The 18,105-nt window shown below is 46.3% G+C and overlaps 1 protein-coding gene across 8 annotated transcripts in view; it reads left to right on the top strand.

Moving 5' to 3' along the window:
* The window catches only part of LOC144264188 (uncharacterized), a 67,351-nt gene that overhangs the window by 19,885 nt on the left and 29,361 nt on the right, over positions 1–18,105 (top strand). The window contains exon 1 of one of the 8 annotated variants that reach the window (XM_077815679.1): positions 17,925–18,055. The exons of the other annotated variants lie outside the window; for them this stretch is intronic. The gene's annotated coding sequence lies outside the window, so the exon portion shown is untranslated. Of the gene's footprint in view, positions 1–17,924; positions 18,056–18,105 lie in introns of those variants that run through there. 8 annotated transcript variants of the gene reach the window in all.

Genomic DNA, 18,105 nt, shown 5'->3' on the forward strand with positions numbered 1-18,105 from the left:
TACAGTATAGTCTATCATAGTATAGTTAGATAGTGTTTTCCCCCTTTTCTTTTCCACTCAGGGAAATCCCCCCCCCCCGCCCCGCAAGATGTCTGGGATTATGCCCAGGGTCCTAGGTTAAAAACTATGTGTCCTGCCCTTACTCCTTTTATGTGAGGGACAAATATCAGTGCTGCCTTTACTACCTGGGTGAGGCTCACATGTCTGCCAAGTAGAGCATCTGCTGCTCCTTTCCCCCCAGAACACGTGAGGGTTGAGAACTGAGACTTAGAAAATATCTGATGGAGAAGGCAGTGAGACCCCAATCAGATCTGGGCCAGGGACCTCATGTACATCACTCTCAGCAAGCAGGCAGTGCCCCTCCAAGCACGAGCTCAGAAACAGAAGCTAAGACTGCTAAGTCCAAGGAGAGGGCTTCCCGTAAGAGTAAGGGGCACTCTCATAGACATAAGGACAACTCCATCAAAAACTGCCCTAAAGAGAAAAGCTCCCTTCCCACCCCCATCAAAGTTAGAGGAGCCTGCAGACATGGGCACTGAGAACTTAGGAACCGAATAAATCTTCTCAGCACAAGAAGGTGACAGGTCTGATGGTTCTGACATTGGTTCTGATGGTTTTCTTCTTCTTTGTATGGCTGTTGTAAATGTAGAGTAACAACCACAATTTTACATACAGATGGTTAAGCCAGATAATTGTGTCTTGAATAGCAGAGAGTATTGATGTGATGCCTCCTTCGTATTTGTGAATCAGGCATTGAGTTGTTATATGTTTCGTGGTTTGCCTTGTGAGGAAAGGAATCCCCACCCAAACTTTCTCCAGTTTTGTCCTCCAGATGAGAGAGTCCAAAACCTTAGCCGGAGTTGTCAACCTGTAGTTGATGTTGCCCAGCTCTGATGAGTAGACGGAGAGAAGCCAGGCTTGTAGGCAACAAAGATGAAGCCTGGTGAATAGTGTCATGGGTGTCCCTTAATATATCTGGGAATATAAGAATTTTCCTATTATTAAACAAAACATTTCCTTTCCTTTTGGATGTATAAGTTGAGGAATGTTACTTAGGAGTAGGGAGGCGATATGACCACTGTACATGGCATTAATAAGTCCATGACTGGCACACTGTGGCCAGTTCTGGTTCCCACACTTTAAAAAAGAATGTTGACAAACATAGTAATATGTTCATAAAAAATCTTCAAGAATGGTCTGAGGTCTGGAAAAGCTGCCTTACAGAGTGAGAATAAAGATGATCAATCTGTTTGGTTTATTCAAGACGAGGTTAAGAGGAGACTTGGTCATGGTCTATAAGTACCTAAATGGGGAGAAGATTTCTAGTAATAGGGGGCTTTTTAATCTAGTAGTGAAAGGCATAATGAAATCCAATGGGTGGAAGCTGAAACTAGACAAATTCAGACTATAAATAAGGCGCATAAGCGTAATTAACCATTGGAACAACTTGCCAAGGGATGTGGTGGATTCTCCATTATTGAAGTCTTCAAATCAAGTTTGGATGTCGTTCTAATAGATATGTTCTAGCTCAGCCAGAAGTTTTTGGACTTGATGCAGGAATTATTGGGTGAAATCCAGTGGCCTGTATTAAGTAGGAGGTCAGACTAGATGATCATAGTGCTCTCTTCTGGCCTTAAAATCTTTGAATCATGCAGCATCATGTGCATCACACATTCCCAGTTGAAGGGTGATGTGACTAGAACAATCACAGTGACAGAGAAAGAAGCTAAAGCCTTGATCCTATAAAGAGATCCACATGAATGGTCCCTGACCCTGCAAGAACCCTCACTGAAGTCAATGGGGGTACACACTCCTGTGGAGTTTATTGCAGGACAGGGATCTAATGTATCTATTTTAGATATTACCAATTCACTAGATATTTTAAACATTTTGGATTCGTGACAGGAAAGATTAAAATCTTTCAGGGTTTAATAATAGAATAACAGTATCAAATATTTGTTCCCTTCTGATACTGAAGAAGTACCCCATATATGGATGTTTGATGCATGTGATAGGATATGCCAACCTCCCACTCTGGGTCAGCACAGAAATTATTTAAATATCTGGCTTGCAGATAGGTATTGCAATCAGTTCTCCCTTGCAGTGTCTGCTATGACTGTCAAGCCTGGAGGGAGGATACTACAGCTGTAAGAAATAAGTAGGTAGGAAAAAGGAGATAAAAGGGATGAAGCAGGTTACAGAGGGTTGACTGTACTAGGATAGGGAGTGTTGCTCTGTTTTAAGCCTGGAAGGAACTGGATGCCTTGGGTCTGAGGCTTGGTCTAAACTTGTATATCTGCATTGCTCAGGTAGGGTTTCCAACCCTCCAGCATTGTCCTGGCGTCTCCAGGAATTAAAGATTAATCTTTAATTAAATATTATGTCATGTGATGAAACCTCCAGAAATAAGTCCAACTAGAATTGGCAACCCTAGACGTGCGTGTGAAAAATCCACACCCGTGAGCGACATAGTTATACTGACCTTTACCCTCCTCCCTCATGTAAACAGCGTTATGTTGGCCGGAGAGCTTCTCCTTCTGACATAGGTACCACTTCTCACGGAGGTGGAGTTATTAAGCCAAAAGGGCTCTCTCCCATCAGCTTAGAGCATCGATGCAGCTGTGCCAATGTAAATTAGTAGTGTAGACCTGCCCTGAGAACGCTAGTGTGCCTGGAAGAAAGAAGGAGGAGTAGGACTAGCTCATTAAGGGGAAGACAAGTTCTTGCTTCTAGGCTTTGATCCAAGAGGTTCCTCTGTCTGGGGTTAGGGCAGAATTATCTCAGGACCTCAATAAGGGTGGTTGAAGCTAGGCCGTCTGTTTTCCTCAGAAAATGACCAGAACTATAACTTGTCCATAAGATTTCATCTAAGATATTATAATTCAATAATTTGGATCTGAGCTCTGATTACTTAATGGGCTAGGTGTTGGATATAACCCTAGAAAATGTCTAAAATGATTCATTTATAGCTGCTTTAAGATATAGAAAATAAGACTCAATTTGCCAACTCTTGTGATATTTATCACAAGTCTTGCAATATTTGGTGTTTTTATAAAACCCCATCTCCAGGAATCCTGTGATGATATGGGAATCTCAGCTTTCATTTAAAAACACAGGTAAGTTTCTAGCCCTAAGGTTGTGGAGAAAAACTTGAAAACATGGCCCAAGTGTATTTAAAAGCTCAAAAAACAAAAGAGAAAAATAACTCAATGTTTTTTGTTTTTTAAAAATCTCATGGATTTTAAAGAGGTTCAGTCTTGCTCCCACTAAAGTCAGTGGCAAAACTTCCATTGAATTATAAGGGAACAGATTAGGGTCCGTCCCCCCACCATGTGTGTGGGGGATGGGGGGTGGGGAAGAGTTGCAAGAATTTAGATAAAGAACTCGCCAGCTAGGGAATTAAATGCTTAGACACCATGGTGAAGAGTGTAATATACATTTCCATCTAAACGTTATTTTGCTGTAAGTGAGAAAAGTCTTACTTCTTCATCTTGAATGCTCTGCTTAAGTAGGACTCATGCTTTTTTTTGGAGATTTAAGGCATTTGTTCCCACTAGAATTTCAGCACTGTTTTGGTGCTTCTCCTGGCTCGAAAAGCAAGAGACAGAGACCAGATCTGGGAATTGACTCTAGAGCTGTTGTGTAGTAGTGGAAACAATGCTCAGGACTGGTCCAATTTTTGTGATTAAGGGATCCCAATGATAGAGTTGTTGACCTAAAGAATGACTTTTAGGGGTGGCCACTTATAATCCACATAGGGACAAATAAAGATGAACTTGTGGTTAAGGTTTTGGGCTAGAACTCAGGATATCTGTATAGCTCTGCCACAGACTTCTTGTGTGACTGTGGGCAAGTCAGCTAATCTGTGACTCAGCTTTAAAATGGGGATGATAATAATTCTCTCTCTCATTGTGTGTCTGATTACCTTGTAAGCTGTTTGGGGTTTGTAAGCTATTTGTCTCTTACTGGGGGTTTATCCAGCACCTACTACATTGGGGTCCCAATCTTGATGCGGGGTTGGGTTTTTTTGGCACCACTTTAAGGCAAATAATAATGAGGTTTCCTAGGGAGAAGAAAGCTCTGCATTTCTATTGGAGCCCTCAAGGACCTTCCACTTTGCCTCTCCTCATGGCCTCCTGTTACATACAGCTTTCTTCATCTCCCAGTTTGAAGAGGATTGGGCAGGGTCCCCACTCCAAGTACTTCATTTCTATCATGGGATTGCTGTGGAGTGACACAAGGTAGTTACATGACAGTGCACATCACAAATTAAGCCTCTCCAGACCAATTTAGTGTATCTTCTTAATTAAGAGCAATTTGTTCTTAGGCCCAAATCCTTTCTCAGGTGAAAAGCTCATGAGGCCAAGCTGTGCCTTCAAGGGGAACAGTCCTCCCGCTCAAGCTGGAGAGCAGAAATAGTGTCACTCTGCAGCTGTTGCTCCTGCCTCAGAGCTGAACCAATTTCTGTACTACTTGTGCTCCTACCCTACCCACACACACACACGACTGACAGAGCTCACCTAGTGGCTCACTCTCAATTCCCGCTCCCCCCCCCCGGCCCATTGAACTAGACTCTACAGAAGCACTCATGCAGCATCTCCAGATCCTGATCACTCCCCCTCACGTAGGCTCTCTTCAAGATGACCTGCTTGGGGGGTGGGGGAGATTTGTCCCTTGGACTGACCTAATACTGTAGTTCTTTCACTCCTGTGATTCGTTATTATGCTGAGCATTTTAAAAAAAATTATTCAGAATTCTTTCTCAAATACTGAATTTCATGTTTTGGATGGTTTGAATCAAACTGATAGTGAGCTCAATAAGCTAACAAAACATTTAATCCTGACATGTGATGGTGGTATTACAAATATAGCTCCACAAGTCTGCATGGCATTTTCCCCATTCATAAAAAAGAGACAGTCCCTGTCCCAGACCTTAACTAAAATCTAGAAAATCAAATAAGGATGCCATCAGCAGTGGAAGTTAAGCTGTAAATATATCAAAATGTTATGAATGGCTATGAGTCAACATTAATGATTAGTCCTTTAGCTGCAGGAAGAAATATTAAGACCTTTGATCCTCTCACTTGCATGGAATGAGGTGATGCATTATATGTGCGAGTGTAATAGGTGATTTTTTTTTCTGTGGTGCTGTGTACTGCTGCATGTTCCCTCACTCATCCAAGATCAGAATCAAACCTTTATAATGGAGCATGCCTAACGTTAATACAGATGTTAAATCATCATATTATTCTGATGAATATGAAAAATGTTGTGTACATTCCAGACAATACCATCTAATTATTTGAAAATGTGAAATGAAGCAGAACAACATGTAACTGAATTATAAAATAGAGTAAAACCAGAGGACGCAAGGGCTGCTTCCAGTGTTTGGAACAGGGCATTGTATTTTAACTTTGAGTGCTTGCTCTTGTCCTTTCCATGTTAGGTGTGTGTACACTGTGGGCACTGTTGCCAGAGATTCCTCTCCCCCACAAGTTTTGTCTGTAGGGCCGGCTCTAGCTCTCCCTGGTGCCCCACATCCATGTGCCCGTGTAAGGGGCACTGCTGGCCTCACACACTGCCAGTTCCTTCTTGCTGCTGTGACAGTTGCTGGAACAACTTTCTCACATTTGCAAGCCTTCTCCAGTGGTTGAATTTGACTGTTTTTTTGTACTTAGTTAATCTTAGCGTTAGATATAGTTGGTGAAGTTAGATAATGGTCCCATCAGGGGACGCGTCCCAGGGACAGGGCATGCTCCGGTCCCCGGGATTCAAACCATGTGCTGCCTGCAATAAGCCCATGCCAGTGAGCAACCCTCATTCAAGCTGCCTAAAGAGCCTTGGGGAAGCTCACATCAAGGACAGGTGTAAAATCTGCTGGAGCTTCAGGCAATGAACCCAAGAGGACAGGGACATTCGTTTGAAGGCCCTGCTAAAGGAAGTTGCATTTGGAGCTGAGCTGCTCAGATTCGGCACCGAGCACGTCGGCCTCAGTGTGCAGTGCTCCTCTGGCACTGTGCCCCGCCCCCCCCCCCCGGCACCATTCTCCGTTCTCAGTGCTGAGAAAGTGGCACAAGAAGCAGTGCACTGAAAGGGTGCTCCCCGCTGCTGAAGAGGGACAAGAGGGGAGGGGCTGATGAGGCGAGACCCATGCCAGGCCACTTGTCCTCCCCAGGGCTGCATTCAGGGTGGCGATGAGTCCACCCGTAGTGCGAGCCTGATTTGGGACCCACCACCCACTCCTGGGAGTGGCCAGGGCACTTCACATTTGAGAGCCCCCTCCGCACTGGAGGTGTTTCAGGCAGGAAGGGCCCTCATGGCCCTTCCGATGCCGCCGACCCCATGGGACCACCCGTCTGCTCCCTCGGAGCCCTCAAAGGTGACCCCCTCCAGAGGGAAGCCTGCCATGGGCCTTCCACAGTGGTCCTGACCCAGAACTGGTCTCCAACACCATGCCAGTCTCCGGCTGCCCAGCACCGATCTCCAGCACTCCAGCACCGGTCTCCAGTGCCAAAGCATCAGTCACCACGACATGCATCTCCCATCCAGGCACCGCTCTCCGGCCTCCCACCATAGCCTTGGCCTTCAGGTGGGAAATCTTCATTGGACTTCATCCCTCTGCTGAGGAGGCACCATCATCCAGCCTATGCACCAGATTTTGGTGCCGGGCCATCTGTGAGCACATGGCCTCAGGGGCAGTGGCCGGTACAATGGCAGTACTGAAACCATAGGGATTCCTGTTGGTATCTAGGCCATATTCTCAGCCCCCATCTTCAGCGGTCTCCGAGAGGCGGGCTGCAGCCCCACCCAAACCAGTTCCGGATCCTGGCTTGGATTCTGACACCGGTGCCAAGACTCCATCGCCACCCCTGGAAAAGGAAGCCCTGGTGAAAGTGGAGGAACCCTCTGGTAGTGGTGGCCTCCTCCTCTTCATCCCCAGATGAGACGGTCACAGGTCCCACTAATTTGTTGCTGCCGGACGACTTCAGGTTTCACCAAGAGCTCCTTAAACAAGTCGCTATGAACCTGGGTTTAGAGGTGGAGGAGCTAAAGGAGCCCACAGACAGCATATTCGATATTTTGGCTGCAGCAGCCCCCTGCAAAGTGGCCTTGCCAGTACATGATGGGGTGGTGAAGTTGGTTACAGCACTGTGCCAGACCCCATCATCTCTGCCTTCAACATCCAAGTCCTATGTTCTAGCCAAAGGGTTTGAATACATATATTCCCACCCTCCCCTGGGGTCCCTGGTGGTCTCTGCTGCTAATGATCAGACAGACAGAGACAGGCAAGTGCCACACCAAAAAATAAGGATGCTAAACGGATCAATTTATTTGGTAGGAAGGTTTATTTAACAGCCTACAACTTCGTATCTCCAACCAGCAGACATTTTAATGTCTGGAACTCAATGGCTAAGTTTAAGGACTCCGTATGTCAAGAGTCAAAGCAGGAATTCCTGGCCATCATGGCGGAAGGGAAAGCAGCAGCCAAAATCTCAGTCCAGGCCGCCTTGGATGCGGCAGACTCGGTGGCTGCGACAATGGCATCGGCAGTCACCATGAGACATAGTTTGTGGCTCCAATCATTGGGACCCTCCCACAAGGTTCAGCAGTTGGTACAAGATCTCCCCTTGGAGATCTGTTCTCTGAACAGGCAGGCATCAGGCTGCATGGCCTCATGGATTCCAGGGCTATGGTGCAATCTTTAGGTCTCTACACACCGTCGGCCTTGAGGAAACACTTTAGACTGCAACAGCCACCCAGATTCTCAGGGCATCCCAGATATGAGCCCTGTAGAAGAAAAGGGAAAGGTTATAAACACCATCAGGGCCAGCCTTCCTCTTCCACACCTCAGCAGGGCACAAGTCAGTTCCTGAGCAGAAACAGGCAGTCCTTTTAAAAGCATGCTTGGGGATGACCTACCAGTCTCGCTCCCAGATCCATCCCCCCCTTTGGTTTCGAACCACCTTTCGCCCTACCTCCCTGCATGGTCATCAATCACATCAGACCTTTGGGTACTCAGTACCATAGCAGAGGGGTACATGCTTCAACTTTTGTCTATCCCTACACCTTACCCCACTTCCCCGTCCCTCTTCAGGGGCCCTTCTTACCAGCAACTTCTCATCCAGGAGGTGCAAACCCTCCTGCAGGTGGGGGCTGTGGAGGTAGTTCCCTCAGAATGGAGAGGGAAGCGATTCTACTCTTGTTATTTCCTGATCCCCAAGGCAAAAGAGGACCTACAGCCCTTCCTAGACTTGCAACACCTCAACAAGTATCTCAAAAATCTGAGGTTCCGCATGATCTCCCTGGCCTCCATAATCCCCTCCTTAGATCCAGGAGACCAGTATGCCACCCTCGATTTAAAGGACACGTATTTCCATATCTTCATCTTCCGTGGACACAGGAGATTCCTAAGGTTCGTGGTGAGCCAGAACCACTATCAATTTACAGAGGTTCCCTTAGGCCTGTTGGTGGCTCCGTGAATTTTCACAAAGTGCATGGCAGTAGTTGCAGCCCACCTCAGGCGCTGAGGCCTACAGATTTACCCGTACCTTGACGATTGGCTGATCAAGTGCTACTTGTGAACTCAAGTTCAGGACAGCGTCAGTGTAGTATGAGCCACCTGTTGGGCACTGGGCCTCTTAATAAATTAGCAGAAATCAGTGTTGATCCCGGTGCAAAGATTAGAATTTATAGGGGTAGTACTTGATGCCTCTCAGGCCCAGGCCTTCTTCCCGAGGACTAGGTTCAAAGCTATGGTGGACCTAATCACCCGGGTTATAGCTCACCTATTGACAACCGCCCATGTCTGTCTACAGCTGCCGGGTCACATGATGGCATGTACCTGTGTGGTACAGTATGCACAGCTGCACCTCAGGCCACTTCAGATGTGGCTCACATTGGTCTATTGCCCGAGCAGACACAACTTGGACTCTGTTCTCACCATTACATTGCCGGTTCTGGCATCCCTGACAGGGTGGTTAGACCCAGACTCGGTACTGGCTGGGGTACCTTTTGTGACCCCACAGCCCACGGTGACTTTAGTATCAGATGCATGGAACCTGGGATGGGGTGCCCACCGCAGCAACTTCAGAACCCAAGATCTCTGGTCACAGGAAGAACTATCCCTGCATATAAATGTAAAGGAACTCAGGGCAATACACTTGGCCTGCAAGGTGTTCCTTTCCCGACTCTCAGGCAAGTTCATGCAGGTCTTGATGGACAACACGGAGTCAATGTTCTATGTCAACAAGCAAAGAGGGGCTCACTCTGTGGCCCTCTTCCAGGAAGCCCTTGGGCTCTGGGTCTTCTGTGTGAAGCATTGCATTCACCTGGAAGAATCACATTTCCTCGGGGATCAGAATGTGCTGGTGGATCAATTCAGCAGGTCCTTTTCCTCTTGCCATGAGTGGTCTCTCCACCCAGAGGTTGCCAGTTTCACCTTCCAGAGGTGGGAAATTCCCCAGGTGGTCCTGTTTGCCATTGCACAGAATGGGAAATGCCCTCAGTTTTGTTCTAGGCATGGTCAAGACAAAGGCTCCGTATCCAATGCCTTCTTGCTGTCGTGGACCAACGACCTGCTGTACGCTTTCCCTCCAGTTCACCAATTCAAAAGGTCTTCCTGAAGATCAAGAGGGATAGGGCAGAGGTTATCATGATTGCTCCAACTTGGCCTTGTCAACACTGGTTTGGCATGCTCCTGGATCTTGCAGTTCCAGCCCTGTTGGCACTCCCGCTCAAGCCAAACCTGATCTTGCAGGATCATGGATGACTGCTTCATCCGAACCTCGCCTGCCTGCACCTGACAGCATGGCTGCTGCATGTCTAATCCTGAGGAGTGAGCCTGTTTGGAGCAGGTCCAACAGGTTTTGCTAAGTAGCAGAAAATCCTCTAGTAGGGCTACCTAACTGGCTAAGTGGAAGAACTTCACTTGCTGGGCAGCCGAACAGAACCTTGGCCTGGCTCAAGTTTCCCTGCAGTCCATCTTAGAATATTTACTTCATCTGACATTCCAAGGTCTGGTGCTGTCATCAGTCAAGGTCCACTTGGTTGCCATCTCAGCCTTCCATCCTCCGGTCCTGGGCAGACCACTCTTCGCCTATGAAATGACAAGTAAGTTCATCAGAGGGTTGGAAAGACTTTACCTGCAGGTTCACAACCCAATCCGCCTTGGGACTTAAACCTCGTTTTCTCCAGGCTCCTCTCATGGAAGGTTGCATTCAGGGTGGCAATTACTTCTGCCAGGAGAGTTTCAGAACTTCAAGCACTGACATCAGTGCCTCCATATACTGTGTTCTTTAAAGATAAGGTCCAGTTGTGCCCCTACCCAGCCTTCCTACCAAAGGTGGTGTCACAGTTTCATATTAACCAACACATCTTTCTGCCTGTCTTCTTTCCGAAGCCTCACAGCACATATGAGGAAAAGCATTCACATTCTTTAGATGTTAGAAGGGCCCTGGCCTTCTGTATTGAGAGTACTAGGCCCTTCCACAAGTCGACACAGCTTTTCATCACTGTAGCGGATAGAGTGAAAGAACTCCCGGTGTCATCCCAGAGGATTTTGTCCTGGCTCACAGCCTGCATCCAGGCATGCTATGAACAGGCGAAGGTCCCACCCCCGCTATCACAAAAGCCCATTCTACAGGAGTGCAAGTGTCCTCAGCAGCATTCCTGGTGCAGATACCAATCCAGGACATCTGCAGGGCAGCAATGTGGTCATCAATCCACACCTTCACTTCCCACTATGTCATCACCCAACAGGCTGAAGATGATGCCAGTTGTAGGAGAGTTGTGTTGCAATCAGCACATCTGTGAACTCCTAGCCCACCTCCAAGGGCACTCCTTGGGAGTCACCTAACATGGAATGGACATGAGCAAGCACTCGAAGAAGAAAAAAACATTACTAACCTTCCGTAACTGTTGTTCTTCGAGATGTGTTGCTCATGTCCATTCCATGACCTATCCTCCTACCCCGCCATCAGAATTAACAGCAAGAGGGAACTGGAAGGGCGCGGGGCTGGTGGTGCCCCTTATACTGGTGCCTGGGCACGGGGCTCCAGAGGGCACTAGAGCCGACTCTACAGCTACCACTGCAGGGAAGATCTCCAGCAACAGTGCCGTGGTGCGCACACACCTAACATGGAATGGACATGAGCAACACACCTCAAAGAACAACAGTTATGAAGGTTAGTAACCATTTTTTCCCCATGCATGTGCACATTCATGATACAAAAGCTAAACTAAAGAGAACAATGGTGAAAAAGAACACATTAAAATATAGGAGATCAAAAAAGATAACGTTAAGGAGATGGGAGAAACTAGTATATAGGACTGTAATTGGAGGGCAAGGAAGTTCAATACATCTTATCTAAGGCCTAGCTTCACTAAAGGACTTAGGTGCCTAACTGCCACTTTAAGCACCTGGATCCCAGAATCAGCTGCCCTTGAATACTGTAGGCACCTAAACTCTCTCAGTGCCTAATTTTTTTCCATAAAACTTCCCTTGCCACAAATATTTCTGCCTCTGAACATGCACTCTGCAGCAGCACAGCTGGCATCCAGACAACTAAGCCCCAGAGCACTGCATGAACCAGGGACATATAGGCATTGCTCCATCTAACTCAGCAGCAGGGCCTGATATTGTAAGCGGGCTCAGCCCTCGCTTACTGGATCGGGCCCCTATAGGTGAGTTTACACAGAATGCCAGAGGAGGAGGAGAACCAGGGGTCAGTGTACTCACCACACTGCAATTCAAATACCCCTCCACCTGAGGTGCGAGGGGGAGAAGGGAAGGGATTTGAACTGTAATCCGCCACCTCCCTTTGTTGTGGGGCTCCCTCAGTCTCCTGTTACAGTTGTTCCACTTCGGATAAATAATTTTTAAAAGTAATGGGGCAAAGGGGCACTGTCTCATGGTCTTCCCCCCAACCAAGTCATTCTTATGCTCAGGTTTTTCTCGCTATGGCATAATGTGACATTATTTAGTCACAGTGGAACAGTTTCAGCACCCTGGCTTCTTGTTATAAAACAGCATAAGTGCCTACTGCCAGGAGCGGGTTTGCAGCTGGGACTCCCAAGTGGTGGGAGGCACCTCCCAGCAGCTTGGACTTAGGCACCTGTCACTTCAGCTTGGCGTCATGCACTGGCTAGTTTAGGCAAGGTGTCACCTAGCGTGCTGGTTTTTGTGAAGCCCATTCTGAGGTACCTAGCTTCCTCCAGTCATTGTACAGCAAGCCTAACTCAGCCTCTGTGAACTCCGATGACTTTCCAGGAGCCTAAACGTTAGGCATGATGATACTGAGCATTGCCACTCCTACGCATTGTGTATCTAGCCCCAAGTGATTTTGTTTTGTTTTTTTTTTAATATCACACGCCTCACCATGGTATCTGAGCATCTTAATAATAAACATTACTGATATAGTTATACTAATAATTTACAATTGAGGGCCTCCATAAAGGCTTGGCCACAAGGGCCCTTATTCCTGCGGACCTCAGTGGGACGCTGCAAAGCTACATGTGTAAATCTCTTTGCAAGATGAGACCAATATTGCCATCCACCTGGAAGACAAAATTATATAGCAGTTCCAGACAGGTGTTTGGTTATCACACAGCATATTAGCTCCCAAGAAGTATACAGCCAAATTGAGACTAGCAACTATAATCTCATGGAGCTTCATTGTATCTGTTTCTATCTCCATTATACTCATACATATGATGTAATACCTTGTCTCATGCAAGAGAGGCGGCTCAAAGTCTCTTCCTCCAGTTTCTGCACTAATCAGTGGCAATTACCGCTAGCCATTCATAACATTTTGATACCGTAACAGTTTTTCCATTGGTAATAGTATTCTTATTTTATTTTCTAGATTTTTTTTTTAATCTGTGCACCTCACAATCTTGAATGCATTTAGCTTCACAACACCCTTGTCAGGTAGGAAGTGCGGTTATACCCAGTTTACAGATGGAGAACTGAGGCAGAGGGACACTAATGATTTGCCCAAGCTCACACAGGACAACTGTGGCAGAGCAGTGAATTAAATCTAGGTCACCCAATCTAGTGGTCCTAACCACTGGACCATATTTCCTTCCCATTGTTTCTGCAGTATTCCCTGTATACTGAGTCATTAGTGCAGCTTATGCATTAGTGATTTTTCTTGTATGTTATCAGCAATCCCGGATAGCTCTTAGTCCACATCCAAGTGTTTGCTGCAGAGGAAGGACATGGTAGGTGTGGGCTTAAACTGTGGCTAGTTGCTGGTGCCGCTAGGTGTCAGGTTGCATCCTTGGCCTTCTTTTCTTCTGTAGAGGAACATGTTATATGTGTGCTGCCATAGTACGAACATTGATATCAAGGTGTCTGCCAAAAAAGCAAGAGAGACTCAAGGTCATCTTAATTTTTTTTAAAACTATTCAGTTCATAATGGTGGCAACAACAGTGTGTGATATTGGCCATGTTCGCTACATGTGACTGTAATGTACATGCATACCTCAAGGCGTAAACAAACCCAACGGAACGCATTGGCTATAAGCTGAGGTTTTGAGTGAATTACCTCAGAGGGAAATGGTCTACCAAAAGGTCTTGAGGCTGAGAGGTTAGGATTTGAGTGGGTAAAGAGCTGAGGTTTGATCTGATTCCTCCTTTTCTTTTACGAACAGGTTTACCCATGCTTATTAAGATTTCATCTTTCAAAAGAGACAAGTGAAGAAAAGGGGTGGGAGTGGGGAAATGGGAAGTAGTAAAAGTGTTTAAGTAGTAAAAATAAACAAGGAACCCTTAGAGCTAACTTTCTCTCCCATCTGCATAAAGCCAAGTAGGACAAAACTACAGAAGAATGTGTTTGTATTGTGTACACCTAAACTAGCTAAACATTTAAGCAGCCTCAGTCCACTAGAAGCCTCTTTCCCAGTGGCCCTCACCATACTATCACCACCCACTGGGGCAGAGAGAGAAAACATGAGTCAATAGCCTAGTGTGGCTAGTGCATTTACTTGGGTTTAAGGCCCACTCCTCTCCTCAGCATTTGCTACTGGCTAGTTTAGGCAGCTCCCTGCTTAGCTTGCTGGCTTCTGTGAATCCCAGTCTTAGATGTGATCTACGCCTAAAAATTAGATTGACCTAGCACGCTTGCTCAGAGCTGTGAAAAATGTCACATGCCTGAACTCTGTAGTTAGGTTGACCTAATCCCTAGTACAGATGCACCTGGAAGAATTCTTCTGTCCACCTAGTTACGGCGTCTCAGAGAGGTGGCTTAACTACATCAGTGGAGAAACCCCTTCCATCAGTGCGGGCAGTCTTCACACCACAGTGACATAGCTACAGCTGTGCTGCTCTAGCACTTGTAGTGTAGAAATAGCCATAGGTACTTAGTCCTCCCCTTGCACCATAAAGGGAACCTGGAACCCTAATTCATGGGTGTGAATTCCACTGAGTGGCAGGGGCCCTAAAAATTAGGTGCTGCAATGCTGAGCCTAAGCCTTCAAGTTGCTTATAGGGAATGATTAGGAAACAACCAAAATAGTGCAGGGGGAGTGAAGGAAATCAGGATGAGGTGCAGAGGTGACTCTTGTTCTAAGAAAAGGAAATACGGATATGAGCATAGAGATCACCACAATCAAGGGCCTTGTTGGAGGCCCCTACAGTGGCCCGGACACTTTTCCTTGCCAGTACAAATATTTCAGTGTTGCATCAAGGACAAAGAATTTATCATTCGTGAACTATGGAAGCGAGGAGAGGAGAACGTAATCTGCCTTATTTAAATATACTTTCTGCCCTTGTTCACATTTTCAGAGATGCTGGAGTAGGTGCCAGTGAATGGAAACACATAACTCTGTGTATACAGAGCCAGAATCTCTGTTGCGGTGTATCTGATTTGGGCTACACCTCTGGCTCTAAAGCTGGTTTGAGCAGCTCAGTGAGGGTAAATATGAGGCTGATTCTCCCTTTGGATGAGGCTGAGATAGGGTTTGTTGCACCATGCTTAGGGCCCTACCAAATTCACGGTCCGTTTTGGTCAATTTCACTGTCATAGGATTTTAAAAATCATAAATTTCAAGATTTCAGCTATTTAAATCTGAAATTTCACGATATTGTAACTGTAGGGATCTTGACTGAAAAAGGAGTTGTGGGGGCTCGCAAGTTATTGTAGGTGGGGTTGTGATACTGCTACCCTTACTTCTGCACTGCTGCTGGCGGCTGCGCTGCCTTCAGAGCTGGGCAGCTGGAGAGCGGCAGCTGAGAGCCGGGAGCCCAGCTCTGAAGGCAGAGCCACCGCCAGCAGCAGCACAGAGCTAAGGAGGGCACGGTATGGGATTGCCCCCCTTACTTCTGCGCTGCTGCCTGCAGAGCTGGGCCCTCAGTCAGCAGCCGCCACTCTCCAGCCACTCAGCTCTGAAGGCAGCAGTGCAGAAGAGTGGCAATACCATACTATTGCACCCTTACTTCTGCGCTGCCTTCAGAGTTGGGTGACCGGAGAGTGGCGGCTGCTGACTGAGGGCCCAGCTCTGAAGGCAGCAGCGCAGAAGTAAGGGTGGCAATACTGCAAACCCCCTAAAATAACCATGCTACCCTTGCTGCAACTCCCTTTTGGGTCAGGCCCCCCCCCCCATTTGAGAAACATTAGTCTCCCCCAGGAAATCTGTATAGTATAGGGTAAAAGCACACAAAAGACCAGATTTCACAGTTCGTGACATGTTTTTCATGTCCGTGAATTTGGTAGGGCCCTAACCATGCTGTTTATCCCCCTCCCGCAAGTGCCATAGCAGGACCAAGTGAGCAGGGTTGGGACATCCCTGTATTAGGAGGATGAGGGCAACCACTTGGGAGCTGGGAGACCTTCTCCACATCAGCGGGGAGAAGTGAACCCCAGTCTCCCACATCCTGGGGAAGTGCTCTGATGACTGGGATAAAGGCTAAAAGGGTGGTACCAGCACCTCCTTGGTTTTGCTTGAAAGAGGACGGAATTGCTGAGGCACTTGGAGTGTTCATGCCTCTGGATCCTGAGTAGACACAGGTGGCTAGGTGCCTTAGAGGGGTCGGGCTTAGGCCACACCATGCTCCTTGGCACTTCTTATTAGCTAGATTAGGCAGCTGCTGGCTGGCTTGTAAGAGTTCCGTTAGGCACCTAACTTTCCATATATGGAACTTAGGCACCTAACTTAGGGTTGTAAATTACACTAGGCCACAGACTGCCTAAGTCCCCTTTGTGAATTCCACACACTGAACCTGTGCAGATAGTTGATGGGCCTGAGCTAAATTTCAGTGGTATAATTGTCTCCAGATAGGAGTGGTATGCAACCTACACTAGGCATTTCTCATTTGAACATACCAGGAAGAAAAAGATACTGGTATGTTTTTCTCTGCCTGTGAAGGAGCAATCAGCTCCCATGAGGCACATCCCTAGGTGGTGGATAGGGGAACATCCTGTAGATAATAATCCTGTAGAACAGCTAATCCTGTAGAACAGCTGCAAATGTTCAATAAGCAATGTCAGATCAGCCCCCATGTCAACAGTGGATGGTGGAGTAGCTGGTGGTGCTGCTACCTCTATAAAATGCCACATAGGCCCCATGACAAAGATGTCAAAGCGAATAAAAAACACCTTAAAATAAGTCTTGGTGGGGTTCATCAGGAAAAGGAAAACTGATTTCACACCAAAGGTGTCACTTGATGGCTTGGACATCCAACCTGTAAAGCTCATCCAATAGATATGCTTCACCAGCCTGGAATAGTGAAGTGGGAAGAAAGGGGAGTATGTTTTTCTCTGCTGCACCCTAAATTGTAGCATTGTCGTGTGATGGTAGTTTCTTTTCACAAAGTTTTTGTGGGGAGAGGAGAAGAGAAAAGATGATGTTAGAATTTGATTATGAAATTTTAGTATTTGATAAATACATTGTAGTGGAGCAACTTGAACTAAGCCTTCAAATTCAGTACTGAAACTTCCTTTGGGTTTGAAAATGCCATTAAATACAGGTTGAGGACAGATAGGGAAAATACTGAATTCAGCAAGATTGAGGGATGAATGAATAGCTTTTTTTGAGTCACAGTGCTGTAGACCTTAAACCTATTCCATCTAGACCAGTGGTTCTCAAACTTTCGTACTGGTGACCCCTTTCACAGAGCAAGCCTCTGCGTGCGACCCCCCCTTAGAAATTAAAACCACTTTAAAAAGTAGTTTTCAGAGTACCACTATTATAAATGCTGGAGGCGAAGCAGGGTTTGGGGTGGAGGCTGACAGCTCATGACCCCCGCCCCCCATGCAATAACTTCATGACCCCCCGAGAGGGTCACAACCGCTGATCTAGACACAACTGAACTAGACACGTGTCCTCTTGAAAAGAGATTACAGCTAAACTGCCCGTAGATGTCACTCTAGCATTGGACGAGCTTTTTGTATAGGAGCATATTAAATATTACACGGGTATAAAGCACGAAGTGTGCAGTAGGTGCTCAACTGAGAGTACCTGAAAATTCTTTGCCCTCTAACTTTAAATGAAAGCAACCTGATATAGTGGAAGAAGTGTCAACATCCTATTTTTAACATTTAAATTTTAATATATTCAAAAATAAATGTATAAATAGGTCCAATGTTTCCATCTTTTGGAATTAACCCATACTTCAGTCACACCTGATTGTTGGCCATAAAGTTGAATTGTTGTCAGTGTTTCAATACCTAGTACAGAAACTTCCTTTAGAATCAAGGCTAACCATGAAGTAGTTTATATATCTAAATTATAAAACACAGGAAGGAACATTGTTTTAGGAAATATAAACTGATAGATTAGGAAAACTAATGTAGAATTAGAAAAAAACAAACCCATCACTTCCCTCCTCCACCTTGTCTCTGTATGACCATCAGCTTGATCAACAGAAACTCCCACTGAAGGAAAAACAAAAATGAAGAATATAGACGCCTATTGCAACATACTTGCCAGAAAAGAAGGTATCAAGTGTCTATTTCCTTAAGAAGTGATCACTCAACTTAAACACTTCGAATGTGGTCCAAGCACGCATTGTAGTTTGCTGAAGGAAAAAAAATAAATCATCAGCGTCAACTTGGAAGGTAATAAATCTTCACATTCCGAGGCTTCAAGTCCCAACAGTTATGGTTAG

The sequence above is a fragment of the Eretmochelys imbricata genome, chromosome 4, assembly GCF_965152235.1.
Source record: "Eretmochelys imbricata isolate rEreImb1 chromosome 4, rEreImb1.hap1, whole genome shotgun sequence".
Classification (NCBI taxonomy): Eukaryota; Metazoa; Chordata; order Testudines; family Cheloniidae; genus Eretmochelys; species Eretmochelys imbricata.